Below are 20,262 nucleotides of genomic sequence, written 5' to 3'. Positions count from 1 at the left end.
CCTTTCCATTTAGCACCTGTGGCGCTGCTTCTAAAATTAAAAATAGGTCTTTACGTAAACAGAATAGGGGCAGGCTGGTCCTTTAAAGGTTGCACTTTGCCTTGAATACTCTGAAGTGCCTTCGCAATGGCTTTTGGCCATCCAGCCCCTCATTTCACGCAAACCTGCTGAGATGTACTTTTTGCGCTAAGTGAATAAAACATTGAAATTGCACAGTAATATATTAGTTTGTAATAAAAGATAAAATGTGATTGTTAATCACCCTCTTTTACTTGTATCATGTGCAGAGAGCTTATTTAACAACCTACCACTATTTGGGGGGCTGAAGCGCTTACCCACACGGACAGCATGCTAAGCTGTGTAGGGTGTGTATTTTGGAAGTGTTGTTTTGTTTTTAGCCTTTGTGGGAACCGTTTTCATATTGTGCATGATGACCACTGAGGTGCAGTTAGGGGCATATTTATACTCCGTTTGCGCCGGAATTGCGTCGTTTTTTTTGACGCAATTCCGACGCAAAACTAACTCCATATTTATACTTTGGCGTTAGACGCGTCTAGTGCCAAAGTCCATGGAGTTTGCGTCATTTTTTAGCGTGGACACCTACTTTGCGTTAATGAGATGCAAGGTAGGCGTTCACGTCTAAAAAATCGACTCCGAGGCATGTGCGTCGTATTTATACTCCCGGGCAAAATTCACGCGTGGGTCAAAAAAAATTACGTACGGCCGCTTTTGCGCCGTTTTTTAGCGCCTGCAAAAGGCAGGCGTTAAGGGACCTGTAGGCTCTGACACCCCCTGTCACCCTTGCCCACCCCAGGAGGACACCCAAGGCTGGAGGGACCCATCCCAGGGACATTAAGGTAAGTTCAGGTAAGTGTTTTTTTTTTTTTTTTGTGGCATAGGGGGGCCTGATTTGTGCCCCCCTACATGCCACTATGCCCAATGACCATGCCCAGGGGACATAAGTCCCCTGGGCATGGCCATTGGGCAAGGGGGCATGACTCCTGTCTTTGCTAAGACAGGAGTCATTTCTATGGGGGGTGGGAGTCGGAAAAAATGGCGCAAATCGGGTTGAGGCGAAAAAATTGCCTCAACCTGACTTGCCCCATTTCTTGACGCCCAAGCCCCATACCCCCCTACGCCGGCGCTGCCTGGTGTACGTCGTTTTTTTCCACTCACACCAGGCAGCGCCGCCGGCTAACACCGGCTAACGTCATTGATTAAATACGGCGCCCGCATGGCGCTTCAGAATGGCGTTAGCCGGCGCAAATTTTTTTGACGCAAAACTGCGTTAGCGCAGTTTTGTGTCAAAAAGTATAAATATGGCCCCAAATATGTTATGGGCAGCAGCAGCTGGCAATGAGATAAGTGAGGGTATGTGAGAGTTAGATGCGTAAATTATAATTGTAATAAGGATTAAAACATATAGGCAGCCAGACGGATGCTGTATGCAGTCTGTGAGAAGACCGAGTATTTCACATGGCAACATACGTCAGGCAGAGATCCTTGCTAATGAATAAAATAATGCCAAAGGGACACGAGTGGGAATTGGTGACACAGGCAGTAGACCTGTGCATTTTTTGTGTTTTAATTTTAACCCCTTAGCTGCTGGCCCTCCCCCTTCCCAAGTGCTGAGCCCTTTTTTGGCTATTTGGGCTAGGTCGTGCTTATGCCTAGATAATTTTTTGTCTACATAAGGTATCCACGGCAAATGTATGTCCTTTTTTGTCAACATCCTTGGGCATTCTAAAAGTTTGTGGATTCCCCTGGAGAGGCCTGATAAAGTAGCCAAATTTTGAAGTTTTGGGGAAAAATATGAAAAAAGTGCCCTGGATAAAAATGTCTGTATTTTTTCACAAGAATGGCATCAATGAACAGTTTGCTGTGCTAAAGTCATCATCTTCCCAACTTTCAGGAACATGCAGAGCTAAATCAAAAACCTATTTTTTTTATCACAGATTTGGCATTTGTCAAAGAGTAGCATATTTTTCCTATTTTTGTGCTTTCAACCTATTACCAGTTTGTGGAGGACACCAGTGTGAAATCCATAGATGATCCTGGGAAGCTATAGATTTCTGAAAAGTAGGCAAAATTCTGGATTCAGCAAGTGGTCATATGTGTAGATCCATTAAGGTTTTCCCAAAGAAACTTTGGTGGTCATTACAACCCTGGCGGACGGTGTTAAAGGTGCGGTAATGCTGCAAACAGGCCGGCGGACAAAAAAAGGGAATTATGACCATGGCGAAAACTGCCAACAAAGACAGCCACTTTAACACTCCGACCGTCACGGCTGTACAGACAAGCAGCGCGGCGGTCACCGCCAACAGACAGGCGGAAGACAATGTACCGCCCACACTATTATGACAGGCCAATCCGCCACCTTTTCCGAGGCGGATTCACCGTGGATAAAAACACGGCGGAAACAGCTTTTGCAATGGGAAAACGCTCACCTCTACACATCCCACGAGGAAGGAGGACACCATGGAGCCGGAATTACAAATCCTCCCTGCCCTTGTCTTCCTACTCATCTACGAACACCAGCGGCGGCGGCGGGGCGAAGACAACGGTGAGTACTGCACCTACGACATAGGGAAGGGGGGAGGCAAAAGTCAGGGGGACACACACGCAATACCCCCACCCTCGCACATTACAACACACACACCAATGCATTTCCAAACATCACAGTAACAACCCACAACGCCCCCTGAATAATGCAAAGACAAACGGAAATCAGTTCAAACATTGCAATGTATCAAAATACATGTACCAAATATATACAGATAGAAATAAACACATTCAAAAGTATATATATTACGAGAAGTAGTGCAGATATGCACATATCAATGTCCGTGCACCACTGGGCCAAAAATGCATGGGCGAGGCCCACACAAGATACCTGTCCACAAACGGAGAGAACACTGCCGGGGCATCAGATAGAAATACAACAGGCACCTCAGTGGGATGGGAAGGGGGGGCACCTCAGCCGGATTACAGCACCACGCCAGATCCACGACGGGGCTCCATGCCCATTGATGTATCCTGGGGAGTGCACAGCCACAGTCTCTCAAGTCCATACAGTGGGTGGGTTGCCCACTACCATATCCTGGGGAGTGCAAAGCCACAGTCTCTCAAGCCTCTACAGTGGGTGGGTTGCCCACTGTTCAATCCTGGGGAGTGCAAAGCCACAGTCTCTCAAGTCCATACAGTGGGTGGGTTGCCCACTGCCATATCCTGGGGAGTGCAAAGCCACAGTCTCTCAAGTCCATACAGTGGGTGGGTTGCCCACTGCCATATCCTGGGGAGTGCAAAGCCACAGTCTCTCAAGCCTCTACAGTGGGTGGGTTGCCCACTGTTCAATCCTGGGGAGTGCAAAGCCACAGTCTCAAGTCCATACAGTGGGTGGGTTGCCCACTGCCATATCCTGGGGAGTGCAAAGCCACAGTCTCTCAAGTCCATACAGTGGGTGGGTTGCCCACTGCCATATCCTGGGGAGTGCAAAGCCACAGTCTGTCAAGTCCATACAGTGGGTGGGTTGCCCACTGCCATATCCTGGGGAGTGCAAAGCCACAGTCTCTCAAGCCTCTACAGTGGGTGGGTTGCCCACTGTTCAATCCTGGGGAGTGCAAAGCCACAGTCTCTCAAGTCCATACAGTGGGTGGGTTGCCCACTGCCATATCCTGGTGAGTGCAAAGCCACAGTCTCTCAAGTCCATACAGTGGGTGGGTTGCCCACTGCCATATCCTGGGGAGTGCAAAGCCACAGTCTCTCAAGTGGATAACAGTCTCCACTGGTTCTGGAGGGGGACTGGTGCCCAGAGAGCTTCATCCTGTTAAGGACAGACGGAGTGGATGGATCTCTCCACTGGTTCTGGAGGGGGAATGGTGCCTAGTCTGGATTAGGCTCCCCGTGACAGTTCCTGTCCCGTCACTGTCCCAGCTGTACATGGGATAACGATGCATGATGTGGCTGTGTTTTCCTTCTGCAGCGGTGCTCTGCCCTGTTCAGCGGTGCTTGCCCTGTTCAGCGGTGCTTTGCCATGGTGATCTCTGGCCTGTTCAGTGGTGCTTGCCATGTTCAGCGGTGCTTTGCCATGGCGGTCTCTGCCCTGTTCAGCTGTGCTTTGCCATGGCGGTCTCTGCCCTGTTCAGCGGTGCTTTGCCATGGCGGTCTTTGCCCTGTTCAGGGGTGCTTTGCCATGGCGGTCTCCTGCCTGTTCAGCGGTGCTTGACCTGTTCAGCGGTGCTTTGCCATGGCGGTCTCTGGCCTGTTCAGCGGTGCTTGCCGTGTTCAGCGGTGCTTTGCCATGGCGGTCTCTGCCCTGTTCAGCAGTGCTTGCCATGTTCAGCGGTTCTTGCCCTGTTCAGTGGTGCTTTGCCATGGCGGTCTTTGCCATGTTCAGCGGTGCTTGCCATGTTCAGCAGTGCTTGCCCTGTTCAGCGGTGCTTTGCCAAGGCGGTCTCTGGCCTGTTCAGCGGTGCTTGCCATGTTCAGCAGTGCTTTGCCATGGCGGTCTCTGGCCTGTTCAGCGGTGCTTGCCATGTTCAGCGGTGCTTGCCCTGTTCAGCGGTGCTTTGCCATGGCGGTCTCTGCCCTGTGCCTTGATGTGTGGCATGACGGTCTCTGACCTGTGCATTGATGTGTGGCATGACGGTCTTTTGACCTGTGCATTGGTGTGTGGCATGACGGTCCCTCATTGCCCAGCGGGGCTGTGGCAGCCGGGGCCCTCCTGGGCACTGACTCCGGCGGTGGTCTCCTGACCAGTGACAATACTTCTACCCTCCGGGGCACTGACTCCGGCGGTGGTCTCCTGACCAGTGAACTTCTGCCCTCCTGGGCACTGACTCCGGCGGTGGTCTCCTGACCAGTGACGATACTTCTGCCCTCCTGGGCACTGACTCCGGCGGTGGACTCCTGACCAGTGACGACGGTGCTGGCGGTGGCGACCCGTCCGCCGGGGAGGATGTGTGGCTGTGCAGAGTTCTTCTGGCACTTCACCAGCTTTGGAGGAGTCACTGCTGACTCTGCAATCCCCCTGGGACCCTTGTGAGTAGTTTTGCCTCCAGGAGTCTTCCCCCGGTCCCGTCGGCCACTTTCCAATTTGAGATGCTTTACAGGGGGTGGACTGGCAGTGCCTTGGCTCCGTGTCACACTGCCTGCCCTGGTGGCCAGTACACTCCACACACCTGTAACACGCACCACTGGTACTTTAGTCTTTTTGGCTGAGGCGCTACTACGGGACTGATGAATTGGAGGCGTGGGGGCAAAGAGGTCAACGTTGCTGAGGGACAGTTTCTGACGAACACTGGGATGGGTAGCTGGAGGGGGTCTGGGAGTGGAGGAAGAGGAGGTGGTTGTAGGAGGTGTCACTTTAGGTGTTTTGGGTGCAGGTGCAGGTACTGGAGGCTGTCGTGAGGTGGATGGATGTTGGGTGTGTGGGTGCCCGCGTTTGTGTACTTTGGGAGGGGGCGTCACAGACACACTGGGAGAGGACACAGGGGATGTGTAAATGGGAGTGGGGGTGGTGAGTGCAGGTGAGCGGGGTGTGGTGCTGGGTGTTCTGGTGCGAGTCCTAGTGCCTGTAGATGTAGTGCATGCAGGTGAGAGTGTAGACGATACTGGGAGGGAGGAGGGAGACGACGAGGAGGGGGACACAGTGGAGGCAGTGGATGTTGCTGTGTCTGCATGTGTGTGATGCTTGTGTGAGTGCCTGTGGGTTGTGTGGTGCTTATGTTTGCCTGAGCTACTTTTGGGTGTTGAGGTGTATGCATGCTTGTCTGATGGTGTGCTTGGGACAGGCTGGGGTACAGGGGATTGGGTCTGGGTGGAGGAAGTTGGAAGGGGGAGGCTAGAGACAGGGACAATGGCTGCCATCAGTGCTGAGGCCAGAGATTGCAGGGTTCGATGATGGGCAGCCTGACCAGAATTAATGCCCTCCAGGAATGCATTTGTGTGTTGCAACTCCCTTTCTACACCCTGGATGGCATTCACAATGGTAGACTGCCCAACAGTGAGTGACCTGAGGAGGTCAATGGCCTCCTCACTGAGGGCAGCAGGGGTGACAGGGGCAGGGGCTTAGGTGCCTGGGGCGAAGATGATGCCCACCCTCCTGGGTGAGCGGGCATGGGGCGAACGCTGAGGGGATGCTGGGAGGGCGGTGCTGGTAGGGGAGGTGGCGGCTGTACCTGTAGAAGTGGGGGGCACAGATGGTGCCGCCACCACAAGGGAGCTCCCATCGGCGGACGAGTCCGTGTCGCTGGTTGGTGATCCGGTGACCGACGTAATGCTCCCCTCGCCCTCCGTCCCACTGGTGCATTCTGAGTCCGTGGTGTGGCCCTCCATGGCCATGTGGGATCCAGCTCCCTCATGCTCCGGTGCCACTGTACCTCCGCCTGATGATGCTGATGCACACAAGAACAGGGAGAGCACAAAAAGGGGGAGGGGACGACAGAAGAAAGACAGGTTGAGTGCATGGCTTACCGCTACCGTTGGCGGACAATACAGACACAGCAGCCCCCTGCACTACGCCGTGCTCTTGGCCTCTACAGATGGAATTTCTGGGATATGGCCTACATGGCTATGGTGGACATCTGCACACATGGATGCCACAGGGGCATCTATACCTGTCCTTGGCCCACTACTGAGGTGGGGGGGAGTGCCACATGCCCTGCATTACGGAGGGGCCTAGCCTATGTATTTCTGACTGGCCTAGGTACACCCACAGCCCTCCTCCCACACCCAGACCCCTCATCTGTGCGCCAAGTCCCAAGAATGATCTTGTACTCACCCCTTGTGTCTGCTGTGATTCCCTCAAGCGCACCTCCAACTCCGGGTAGGCCACCGCCAGGATCCTGAACATCAGGGGGGTCATGGTGCGACGGGCACCCCTCCCACGTTGGGAGACCATCCCCAGCTGAGCCGCCGCTGTCTTCTTGCTCCAGCGGCGAATGTCCTCCCATCTTTTCCGGCAGTGGGTGCCCCGTCTCTGGTGGACCCCCAGGATCCGGACTTCCTTGGCGATGGCACGCCAAATGTCCTTCTTCTGGTGGGCGCTGACCTACATGACATGCACAGGGGAAGAAGAGAAGTCATTACCAACTGCACCGTCGATGTGACTGGCCCCCATCCCTACCCTTGCCATGTGGCACATGCATTCACAGTCCTTCATGTTCCCTGCACTCTTCCCCCTTCCCTCTTACAACCAGCCATCCCCACCCAGCCATGGCCCATACAACGTGCTCCCTGTGTACTTACCTGTTGGTCTGGAGGAACGTAGAGTAGCGTGTACTGGGGGAGGACCCCGTTTACTAGCTTCTCCAACTCCTGAGCAGTGAAGGCAGGGGCCCTTTCCCCAGACGCAGCAGCCATTGTCTCTTCCAGACCGAGGTCACAGCAGCACTTGCAGTGTAGGTCCTCTCCTGTCGAAGATCAGGTATCTAGTGATTGAACAGATAGAAAATGGCGGTCACGTCCGCGGCGGTGCGTATCATCACCACCGGCGCACTTCGTCATTGGCTCCTGGGACCATAGGGTCCAATGTTAACCAATGCAGCATTGCGCCGCGGTCTACGACCGCCTACCGCGACGGTGTACAACGCCAGCGCAGATACCTCACATTCCCATTGTCCCAGTTTAGAGGTCAGGCAGCTGCCATTTCAGGGGCCCACATGGCTTCATTTACTACTGCGTCACACATAGCTAGGCCTACACTCAACACACATACAGGAAGAGTTTTGTGTTTGGTGTCGTGTTGTGTATCTGTGGGTACATACCTGAGAATTTGTTGACTCTGTGGTCGCTGTTGTCCTTCCTAGGCACCGTCAGCTGGGACATTTGAGAAGATGGCGGAATCCTCCGGTGTACCGACCGCTGGTGGACCTGTTGACAATGGAGGAGCGACATTTAATCATCACCTACAGGTTTGACCGTGCCACTATCCAGGAACTATGTACCCAGTTGGAGCCAGACCTGATGTCACCAGTCCGCCATCCCACTGGAATCCCCCCTGACGTGCAAGTGCTGTCAGTTCTCCATTTCCTTGCTAGTGGGTCTTTTCAGACAACAGTGGCCATGGCATCAGGGGTGTCCCAGCCTATGTTTTCCAACGTGTTGTCCAGAGTGTTGGCTGCCCTGCTGAAACACGTAAGGAGATACATCGTTTTCCCTGAGGTGGAGGATTTGCCCACAGTGAAAGGTGACTTCTATGCCCTTGGACATATCCCCAACATCATAGGTGCCATTGATGGGACCCATGTAGCTCTGGTCCCCCCCCACAGGAGTGAACAGGTGTACAGGAACCGGAAGAGTTATCATTCCATGAATGTACAGATGGTATGTTTGGCAGACCAGTACATCTCGCAGGTAAATGCTATGTTCCCTGGCTCAGTGCATGACACCTACATCCTGCGGAATAGCAGCATCCCTTATATGATGGGTCAACTCCAGAGGCACCGTGTGTGGCTATTAGGGGACTCTGGTTACCCCAACCTTTCCTGGCTATTGAGCCCAGTGAGGAATCCCAGGACCAGGGCAGAGGAACACTACAATGAGGCCCATGGGCGGACTAGGAGGGTGATCGAATGCACTTTCGGCCTCCTGAAGGCCAGGTTCAGGTGCCTCCATATGACAGGTGGTTCCCTATTCTACTCACCGAAGAAGGTGTGCCAGATCATCATCGCCTGCTCAATGCTTCACAATCTTGCTTTGCGATGCCAGGTGCCTTTTCTGCAGGAGGATGGTCCAGATGGCGGTGTTGTGGCAGCTGTGGAGCCTGTGGACAGTGATGAAGCTGAGGAAGAAGACATGGACAACAGGGAGTCAGTCATAAAGCAATATTTCCAGTGACACACAGGTGAGAACATCTTATTTTTTACCATTACATTCACTTTCACACTTCTACCTCTATCCTGTCTGTTTTTAATAGCATTATTTGGTCACTGAGTTGTACCTTTCCATTACGGTTTCACAGGTGTGGTTACCAACGTGTGTCATCTGCTTGCATCCTTCAAGGACTTGTGATGTGTGACGTAGGTATGTTGGCTTTACTATTGAGAACGCATTTTGACACAGACTGACTCCAGATTGTTTTGTGGTTCAAGGGTGTTTATTGAAGTGCTCAAAAATGGAGGGGGGTTGTAAAATGGTGATGGGGGACGGTGGAGGAATGTCCATGGCAGAGTCCAGTCTATTGGTCACACAGGTGCACTGCCCATATGGGCTTAGGAAGTGGAGCTGGGGCAGTTCCAATCTGGACAGGGTAACAAAGTGGGACAGTGGGAGGACAATCAGGGTGGTCTCATTTCTTGGCGGAGGTCTTGCCATCTTGCTCTGTCCTGTTCCTGGATCTCAGGGACCTCTTGCGGGGTGGTTGTCCGTCTGCAGGGGGTCGGGTGCTGGTGTGGTGGTCCTGTGGCGGGGCGTCCTGTCCACTAGCGCCGGCGGAGGTGGTGGGCAGTTCATCGTCCATGCTAGTGTCAGGGGCCCCTTGGAGTGCCAGAGTATCCCTCATGGTCTTTTGTATGTCCTTCAGCACCGTTATGATGGTGCCCAGGGCTGAGCTGATGGTCCTGAGCTCCTCCCTGAACCCCAAATACTGTTCCTCCTGCAGGCGCTTAGTCTCCTGAAACTTGTCCAGGACCGTCGCCATCGTCTCCTGGGAGTGGTGGTATGCTCCCATGATGGAGGAGAGGGCCTCATGGAGAGTGGGTTCCCTTGGACTGTCCGCCCCCTGTCGCACAGCAGCCCTCCCAGTTCCCCTGTGTTCCTGGGCCTCCGTCCCCTGGACCGTGTGCCCACTACCACTGCCCCCAGGTCCCTGTTGTTGTTGGGGTGGTGGGTTCTCCTGGGTTCCCTGTAGTGGTGGACACACTGCTGATTGACGTGCACTGGGTACGGAGGTATGGGCCCGCTGGGTGGGTGCTGTGCTGGTGTTACTAGAGGGTGGAAGGTCAGTGTTGGGCTGTGCCTGTGCAAGGGGAACCGACTGTCCCGAGGCCCACGATGGTCCGGGCTGGTCATCAGGATCCAGTAGGGCAGAGCTGCTGTCGTCACTGTGGGCCTCTTCTGTGGGTGGAGTGGAGATGTCTGGACCCTCCTGTGTGGTGATGTTCCGTAGTGGTCCTGCAGGGATATAAGAGCATGATTATTGCATGTATGTGTGTAATGGTGTGCAATGGGTGGGTGTTTGTGTACCCCAGTGAAAGCATTCCTGTGTGTGGGTTTGTGTGATGATGGCTAGGGGGTTGTTATGGGTATGTGCAGTGAGCATGCTTTGGTGAGGGGTACCCTGCTTTGTTGTGTCATGCAGGGCTTGGTGTTGGGATGTGTGGTTAGTGTTATTAGTAAATTAGTGAGGAGTTGTAGTGATAGGGGAGGGGGTGAGGGTGGGGGTGTGTGAGAGCATGCAGGTAGGGTGGGGGATATGATAGTTGAGATTTGACTTACCAGTGTCCATTCCTCCACCGACTCCTCTGAGGCCCTCTGGATGCATGATGGTCAAGACTTGTTCCTCCCATGTTGTTAGTTGTGGGGGAGAAGGTGGGGGTCCGCCGCCAGTCCGCTGAACCGCAATGTTGTGCCTGGAGACCACTGAACGCACCTTCCCCCGTAGGTCGTTCTACCTCTTCCTGATGTCCTCCCGATTTCTTGGATGCTGTCCCACTGCGTTGACCCTGTCGACTATTCTTCTCCATAGCTCCATCTTCCTGGCTATGGATGTGTGCTGCACCTGTGAGCCAAATAGCTGTGGCTCTACCCGTAGGATTTCCTCCACCATGACCCTGAGCTCCTCCTCGGAAAACCGGGGGTGTCTTTGGCGTGACATGGGGTGGTTTGGGTGATGTGTGGGGTGGTGTCAGTGTTGATGTGTGTGGTGATGTGTAGTGGTGTATTGTGCGTGTAATGTTGTATGGGTGATGGTGTTGTGTGCCTCTGTGTGGTGGGGTTCTCAGTTGCTGTGCTCTTGTGGTCGTAGGGGTTTGTGGGTGATGTGGGTGTGTGTTTTATATTGTATTGAGTGTGTGGGAGTGGTGTTTGTATGTGTATCAGGTGTGTGTATTTGGAATTGTCCAATGTGGCAGTGTTTTGGAGATGTGTGTGTATTTTGAGCGCAGCAGTGTATACTGCCAATGGAATACCGATTGAAAGACGCGTGGATTCGTGGGTCGTGATCGCATGGGCGTGTTTCTGTTGGCGTGTGACGGTGGAGGTTTTGTTTTCGCCAGTTTATCACTGACCTTTGGTGTGGCGGACTTGTGTGGGTGTCTGAGTTTCGGCGGATTCTGAGATGCGTGTCATGATAGCTGTGGCGGAATTCCGTGGCCACAGCGGTATGTTGGTGGTGTTCTGCACGGTGGTAAGCGGCTTTTACCGCCAATGTTGTAATGACCCCCTAAGTGTTGGAATAAAGAAATATTAAAAATCAGTTGGAAAAAACAGCTATTTGTGATAATGTTTTCATCTCTAACTTTTTGTCAGGATGGCTGATTTACAAAAGCAATGTACCATATGTTCACCAATATATAGGGTTTGTAGGTTCTCCAAGAAACTTGAGATACCCAGAGCCAAAAACTGAGCTGCAATGGTGTTTCATTATGTACTAAGTATAGAGCAAATCATATGGTGAAATATGTAGAGTGAAAAGTAGGTATCAAGGTAACCTATGCATTTCTAAAAACAAAAGTGCACAAGACATGGAGTTTAGAAGCAGTGGTTATTTGTACATCTCTGAATTTGTTGGTAGCCAGAGCAGCATATGATTTAGAGGGTATTTTTTAAAATGTCTTCTTTCTGACACACTGACCTATATTTTGAATGCACAAAAGCAGCAAAATCCAATTGGTAATAACAATTGTCCTACTATTTTATGCTCCCACATGTTTTCCGATAACAATGGTACCTCACTTGTTTGGGTAAGCCTAGTGCACGTGACAGGAAACGACCCAAAACACAACATGGGCATATCAAATTTTTTCACTCACAACTGACCTATTTTTTGCAAAGTGAGTAGTTGTGAATTTTGTGCCCTAGCTCACCCGACATGTAGGGAAACCTAGCAAACCTGTAAATTTTTTAAAACTAGGCACCTTGGGGAATCGAGGATGGGTTGACTTGCACGAGTCTCACCGGGTTGTTGTACCCAGAATCCCTTGCAAACCTTAAACTTTGACTAACAAATCACACTTTCCTTATATTTCTGGGATGGAAAGTTCTAGAATCTGTAGGGAGCCACAAGCGTCCTTCCACCAAGCATTCCCCTAAGTCTTCTGTTAAGAATGGTACCTCACTTGTGTGGGTAGGCCTAGTGACCATGACAGGAAATGGCCCAAATGCAATATGGGTACATCACATTTTTCCACTCAAATCTAAATAGTTTTTTTCAAAATGGGTAGCTGTGAATTATGGGCCCTAGCTCAGCCGCACCTATGGAAACCTAATTGACATATATATTTTTGAGAACTGGATACCTTGGGGGATCTAGAATAGGGTGCTTTGAGTGGCTCTCACCAGGTTGTGTTACTCAGAATCCCTTACAAACCTCAAACTTTGAATAAAAATACGTTTTCCTCACATTTCTGAGATGGAACGTTCTGGAATTTGCACGGAGCCACAAACATCCTTCTACCCAGCATTCCCCCTAAGTCTTCCAATAAAAATGGTACCTAACTTGTGTGGGTAGGTCCTGTGACAGGAAACGGTCCTAAACAGAACTATTTTTTGAGACCCAGCTTGGGGGCACACACGGAAACATGGCAAACCTGTACATTTTTAAAAATTAGACACCTAGGGGAATCCAGGATGGGGTGACTTGCATGGCTCTCGCTAGGTTTTAACTCACAATCCCTTGCACACCTGAAACTTTGACAAAAAAACACATTTTCTTCACATTTCTGTGATGGAAAAGTCTGGAATCTGCAGGGACCCACAAATGTCTTTCTACCCAGCATTCACCTAAGTCTTCTGATAAAACTGGTACCTCACTTTTGTGGGTAGGCCTAGTTCCCACCACAGGAAGCAGACCAAAACACAACATGGTGCTATTCTTTAGAGGTGGGGGCATAGCTGTCCCCAATCTGGCCAGCCTCCACCCCTCTATTTTTATGTTAAAAAATCCCTGGTGCCTAGTGGGCTTTCTGCTCCCTCAGGGGGGACAAATAAGGGCCAATTGCCCCCATCTGCCCCCGGGGGGAGCAGAAAGAATGTTCACCCTTCTTTGGGGTGGGGGCATGGCCCCTGGCCATTCTGGGCAGCCCCCACACCTCTTTTCTTATTTTTTTTCAAATCTCTTGCGCTGAGTGTGCTAGCTGGGCCCTCCCTAGGGGGGCAGATCAGGGGCAATTGCCCACATCTGCCCCCTGGGGGTATAAAGACTATTCACCCTTTTTAGGGATGGGGTTATGGCAGTGCCCATTGGCAGACACCTGCGTCAAAGGGTTTTAAGACCAGGATACTGCTTACTGTTAAATAAGAACACCCAAGAGTGAAGAAACAAGAGAAAGTGCCATCAAGACTATCAATGTGAACAGAAACCACACGAGCTCTGTAAGGTCCAGATTTCAAATACTCCAGCTAGGCTGAATGAAACCAAACGTTTGAGCAAGTGTTCCTGCACCAAGCCACTCTTATGCTCCCAAAGGTGGATGAGAGCCAGTCGGACAAGCACTCGTAAGGTCATGACTGAGATCTTAGTCAGACTGGCACCCTACTCATGATTAATTGATGAAGCACTTGGTAAGTCACTACCCTGCCAGTGAAAAGGCGAATCCACCTGCCTCATACTACTCTTCTGTCCTCACCCCTTCCGTGCAAGCCCAATACTTTTCTTAGATCCCAGAGACACTTGCTTTTTCTAGTTTACAGAAGGAGGCCACCTCGTCTTCTAGAATTTCCTCCCAGGCAACTTCCACTTTCATTAGTAGTGAATGGGATTTCAAGGTAAAAAAGAGACAGTGTGGTTACTCTGCTTTCATTGTTTCAGCTAGGAAAGCAGCATGGCACAGATTTAGTTCTCATTTTGCTCAGTCTTAGCCCAGCTCTTCACTGACCAAGAAGCTTTGTGAAAAACATCTTTCAAATAAGTCTCCACAAGTTAACATTACTTTTGATCTCCCCTCTCTGGTTCCTTCCCACTCTCCCTCTCCCCTTTTGTAAGACCCTTTGATCTAAAACAATAATAGCCAGTGTCCTTTCGGGCTCCCATTTCAACCTCTCTGAATGCAGTGTGTTGATTGGGGTTGCTGCATACTGGGCCAGAGGAGTCTACTATAAGACTGGTTGCAATGTCTCAGGCTAGCGTTGCTGATACTTGGGCATGTGTCCTAATTGTGTTGATTCTTAGCATTAAGCTAGGATCCACATTGTACCTTTATCAAAATGATAAGGTCAACCTACATCAGACCCTGCCTGCCAGGAAAAATAAAACTGCTGCTTATCACTGTAAGACTCATTGAAGTTTCTCGGATTATACTTGCTGATTCCTAGACACTTGGGGGGTCATTATGAACATGGCGGTAAACACTGTTCTCCGCCGTGGCGACGATGAACAGAAACCCACCATTGGTGGTGAACAGAAACCTGCCATATAAAGATGAAAAAATCTGAATCCATCAAACATTTCCCAGCCACCAGTCACCGCCAGGATCTTGTCGGCAAAAATGCAGGACATCCCACCCCACCACCGCCAAGCACACAAACTCCCCGCCCTCCAAATAATGATGCACAAATCACCGCGGCGGTCAGTGGAAGTCAAACGACCATTGGCGGTACAGACCGCCACGACCAGCAATGTAACCCAGCAGTAAGAATTGCACACATTTGCAAGTTTGAAACCCACACACCTGACACACATCCACAACACTATAAAACACTCACAGACACACCCCACAATCCTTTGCATCGTCAATAGGACAACTGAGATTGAGAACTCCACAAGCAGACACTGAACGCCACAACACACAAATCACACCCAACCACACAACAGCACCTTCACCTAGATCCACACAACACACCACTCACAACACACACCTTGGCACCCCCCAAGCACCCATGCTTCACAGAAAGGGAGCTAAGAACCCTGGTGGACGGGATACTGAAGGTCGAGCCACAGTTATTCTGGGCACAGGTCCAGCACACACCCATCGCCAGGAAGATGGAGTGATGGCAGACCATTGTCAATAAGGTCAATGCAGTGGGACACCATCCACGCATGAGGGACAACATCCGCAAGAGATGGAATGATCTGCACGGGAAGGTGCGGTCCATGGCATCCCGTCACAACCTTGCAGTCCAGGAGACTGGGGGAGGTTCTCCACCAACACCACCCGACTACACTGACTGGGAGGAAAAGGTACTGGCCATCCTGCACCCTGAGGGCCTCACTGGAGGAATGGACTCGGGTAAGTCATCTACAAATACCCCATATTCACCACACCTGTAGTGCATGCACCATCCCACCCCTCCAACATCCACCAGGACCACTACCCCACAAAAACGACAATCACAATATTCAGTCACCCTGCATGCCCACAAACCCACCAACAGGCCCACATACCTCCCCCTGTGCACATCCGCCTACCCCTGCAAGTAATCACAAAGGCACTACACCACCCACAATGCACCTCCACATCCTAAGCAAAATGCAATGGCAACCTCACAAAGGCACCATGCATGGCCCAAAAGTGGAAAACCTGCACAAAACAGCCCAGCCCCGTGCACACCATCCGATTCTGCAATTGTAACAGACATGTCCATTCCCCCCAACAGGCACTACCACCCATGCCACCCTGATGGACAGGATAAGGAGGGGCAGTGCCCCACATGGAGACAGAGGCACCACCCAGGACACTGGAGAGGGAACCCTGGACAGTGAGGAACACCCTGGCCCCTCATGCTGTCCTGGACTGTCACTATCCTGCAGCCCTACCCAGGACGCCACTGACACCCCTACCACACACCCACCAACATCAGGCGAGGGCAACCGGACCCACACCTGTGTATCCAGGCCACAGACTGGTGGAACACAAGGACAGAGGCCACAGTCACCACCTACCGACAGGCAGGAAGACGATGGCCAAGTACAAGTGGTACCGCCAGACCTGTGCAAGGGACACAGGCACAGGGGGCTAGGCCCAGTGGGAGGGCATCAGTGGCCCAGGGGGAGGCCATAGAATGGATGCTGCAGCCCAGGACATGATCTCTGAGGTCCTGGGAGCATACCACCATACCCAGGACAGATTGGCCCAGATTGTGGCCCCCCCGGAGCAGAGTCAAAGACTGCAGATAGCCCAACACCAAGAGACCATGGAGCAGTAGAAACTGCACAATACCACCATGGCCACCATAGCAGGAGAGCTGCTGCACCTTGTCCTAACCCAGCCTGAGACCCCCACAGACCAGGAAGCCCCTACTACAGGCCAAGATACAGCCCAGCCAACAACAGCAGCAGCAGCAACTGGACTTGTGCCACCATCTAAGGACACACAGGAGACCTACACCTCAACCCGTACAGGCCAACACCAGGCACCCAAACGGTCCCTCAGGCCCAGATATGGCACTTGAACACCTGCCAAGACCAAGGCACCCTCTAAGAAGTGACTCTGCAAGAACTGTCCTTCCAGTGTGCCACTGAACCACCATCCACACCGTGCAATAACAACCCCAAAAACTGTAAATAACAGATGGACATATTACCACTGCCAACAATCGCTGAGACCATGTCGCCAATATGGACATCCACCAGTAGCCAACTCCCATCACTATAAAGAGCACCATGGCATCCCTGACACCAAATAAAACATCTGATCACCAATGTAAATGTCATTATGTTGAATCAAATGGAAGTGTGCATGCAATTGTCACTTGAAATCATTTATTCATTTCTTAATTGCAGGAATGGCACCCCACGCATAACATGGGTTTGTGCCAACAGAAATGTTAAACATGTTGTCCATAATGTCACAATTCCCATGCAAACCAGGTCGCAGTGACAATGTCTATAGGCCCAGCACCCCCAATGAGGATGAGACATACTGACAGTATGCTGCACAGACAGCAACAGCATCAAATAGTACCACTTAGTTACTGGAAGTATAGTTGGATCAGTTCGTTCCTGGAGTGTACATCTTCCCCCTCCTCATCATCACCATCACTCTCATCCCTTCTCTGAAGTAGCTGGTCTGGATATACAGCCATCTCCTCCTCCAAGAGGGGAATAGATTTCCTCACAGCCACGTTGTGTAGCATGCAGCAGGCCACCACTATTCTACACACCTTTTCAGGCTCATAGGCCAGGGATCCCCCAGAGATATGGAGGCAACAGAATCTAGCCTTCAGGAGACCTATTGTGCGCTCATCACCCTCCTAGTACGTCCATGGGCCTCATTGTAATTCCTCTCTACATCTGTCCTAGGATTCCTCACTGGTGTCAGGAGCCAATGCATGTTGGGGTAGCCAGAATCACCTGCAATAGGGAGCAAAACAGGACTGTAACTAACTACCCTCAATTGCAGACAGCCTGACTGTCTGCTATGTGTCAAAAAGTATCAGACACACTTACTTATGATCCATCCCCTGTCCCATTGTAGTTGTTCCATCATGTGTGGCACACTGCTGTTCCTCAGCACAAAGGAATCATGGACTGATCCAGGGAACATGGCATTCACATGTGAGATGTACTGGTTTGCAGTACACACCAATCAAATGTTCATAGAGTGAAAGTTCTTCCTGTTTCTGTACACCTGTTCACTTACTCTCTGGGGGATGAGAGCTATGTGGGTTCCATCGTTGGCACCTATCACATAGGGAATGTTGGCAAAGGCATAGAAGTCTGACTTGATAGAAGGGAGGTCAGCACTTTGGGGAAACCTCACATAGTACTGCAGGTGTCGTACAAATGCATTCAGGAGTCTGGACAGTATAATGCTAAACATTAGCTGTGAAAAAACCTGCACCCATGCCCACTGTCACTTGAAATGAGCCTGTGGCCAGGAAATGGAGTGCAGAGAGCACTTGCACTTCAGTAGGGATGGCATGGTGATTCCGATTAGCTGGTCTCAGTGCTGGATCCAGTATTGCACAAAGTTCATGAATAGTAACACGGTTGAGTCTGTAATTGATAATGATGTGACGCTCCACCATGGTCTCCAAATCAACAGTGGCCTGTACACCGATGGGGCCCTCCCTCGCCACATGGGTCTGTACCTAGGAGGAGTTGTGAACGCATGTGAGGAACACATATACATCTGCCCAACATGTTAAATATTCAGCACTGCTGGCAGACAAGTCGATGACACATATGCATGGTTGGATGTTAAACTGAAGTGACATGTTCTCAATGATACATCAGGACTGCTGTGGTGAGTGAATGTATATTTGTTCATGACTATGGGGGCTGGGGACAATAGGGCCTGCATGGGGAAAATGAGAAATTAATAACTGCTTAGTAATGGCCAAAATGTCTGTCCCCTGTAATCCAGAAATGTTGTAGTGGAAGTGACCTTATACCGCTAGTAGTTGGCGTAATAGTGTAAGGCGGTGTTCGCTGCCGTGTGACCATTCATTGGTTAACATGGTTGTCAATGGGGAATATTAGCACATCATGATCGCCGCTGTCGGTGACAGTGTACATAACCGCGGAGCGTACGCCATCTCGTCACCCCAACTTCACTTGACTCCCGGATTACGTGCATTCAGGTACTCCACTGAGTATGCTGCTGTGACCTGACTCTGGTCCTGGAAATGGCACGAGTGGCAGGTGAAAGGAGCCCGGCCTTCACCAGCAAGGAACTGGGCAAGCTCGTGGACTCCCCTGTAAGCCAAGCTCTATGGTCGACCAGAGGTACAGGTGAGTCGGTGGATTTGGGGGCATGGATGTTTGTAATGGTAGTAGATGGCTGTAAACATGTGTGCACGTTTGACACTGCACAGTCGTGGGATTCATGACATGCTGTGTGTGTGTGGTCCTGTTATGCTGTTGTGAGTGTCAGTCCCATAGGGGACGTACAGCAAGCTGTATCCAATGGGCATTGTCTGACCTCTGTGTTACTTTTTCTGTGTGTCCCATATAGGTCAGAGCCCATCAGAAGAGGGGACTCTGGCATGCCATCGCCAGGGAGGTGCGGACCCTGTGGGTCTAAAACCGGCAGAGCACCCACTACAGGAAGCAGTGGAAGGACCTGCGGCGCTGGGAGAGGAAGACCTGTGAGGCCCAGCTGGGGAAGTCCTCCCAACGAGGAAGAGGTGTCCGTCAGGCCCTGACCCCCCTAATGCGTAGCATTCTGACAGTGGCATATCCGGACCTGGATGGGTGCTTGAAGGCTGCACAGCAGACACAAGGGGGTGAGTACAGAAACCATTGTATGCTTCCTTGATGGATGTTTGAGTGTGCTGTGGTTTGTATGCTGTCTATTGGCAGGGACTCTGACTGATGTAATTTTACATAATGGCCCCCATAGGAATTAAGGTTGTGAGGGACAGGTCTGCAGTACTGTGCTATAGGAAATGGCTGTAGAGCAGGGTTGTGGCCAATAGTCAGGGGCATATCCATGTGTATAGCTGTAGGTGCTGCATGTTGGAATATTTGCTGGGTGGGTGTATGTGTAAACCAGTTATGTACCTCCATTCAGCTATTTACAAGTGTCTCTCCTGTTTTGTCTCCCCATCCCTGTTCTCTTGTGTTGTCTGTGTACATCAGCATCAACTGGCGAGGGAGCTGTGGCACCGGCGAGTGGAGATGCATCGGCCCACGGTTCCACAGAGGCAGAGTCGAGTGATGCCAAGGGGACCAGTGGGTTGGAGGGCGAGGGGACTACCACGGGGGAGGCAACTACCACTGGAGGTAGTGACTCTGATACCTCCTCAATTGGGAGCTCCCTGGCGGTTGCAGACCCTAGTGGGCCCACCCATTCTGTGTCATCTTCTGCCACCCCCTATACCATCACCACCCTCCTATTTGCTCCCCACCGAGTTGCCTGTGCCCGCTCACCCAGAAGGGTGGGCATCTCCTTCGCCCCAGGCACCTCATCCCCTGCCCCAGTCAGCCCTGCTGCGCTCACACAGGAGGCTGTTGACCTCCCGAGGACCATCTCTGTAGGGCAGACAACCATCGTCAATGCCATCCAGGGGCTAGCATCAGAGGTGCAGCAGACCAATGCCTACCTGGATGTCATTCACGGTGCCGTGTCTGGCCTTCAGAGATCTTTTCAGGCTCTGGCCTTCTCTTTGACGGCTGCCAGTGTCCGGGTCATTCCGTCCCCCCTCCAACCACCTCTACCT

This window comes from Pleurodeles waltl, chromosome 2_2, assembly GCF_031143425.1.
Source record: "Pleurodeles waltl isolate 20211129_DDA chromosome 2_2, aPleWal1.hap1.20221129, whole genome shotgun sequence".
Taxonomy (NCBI): Eukaryota; Metazoa; Chordata; class Amphibia; order Caudata; family Salamandridae; genus Pleurodeles; species Pleurodeles waltl.
Note: the sequence above shows the minus strand (reverse complement) of the source record.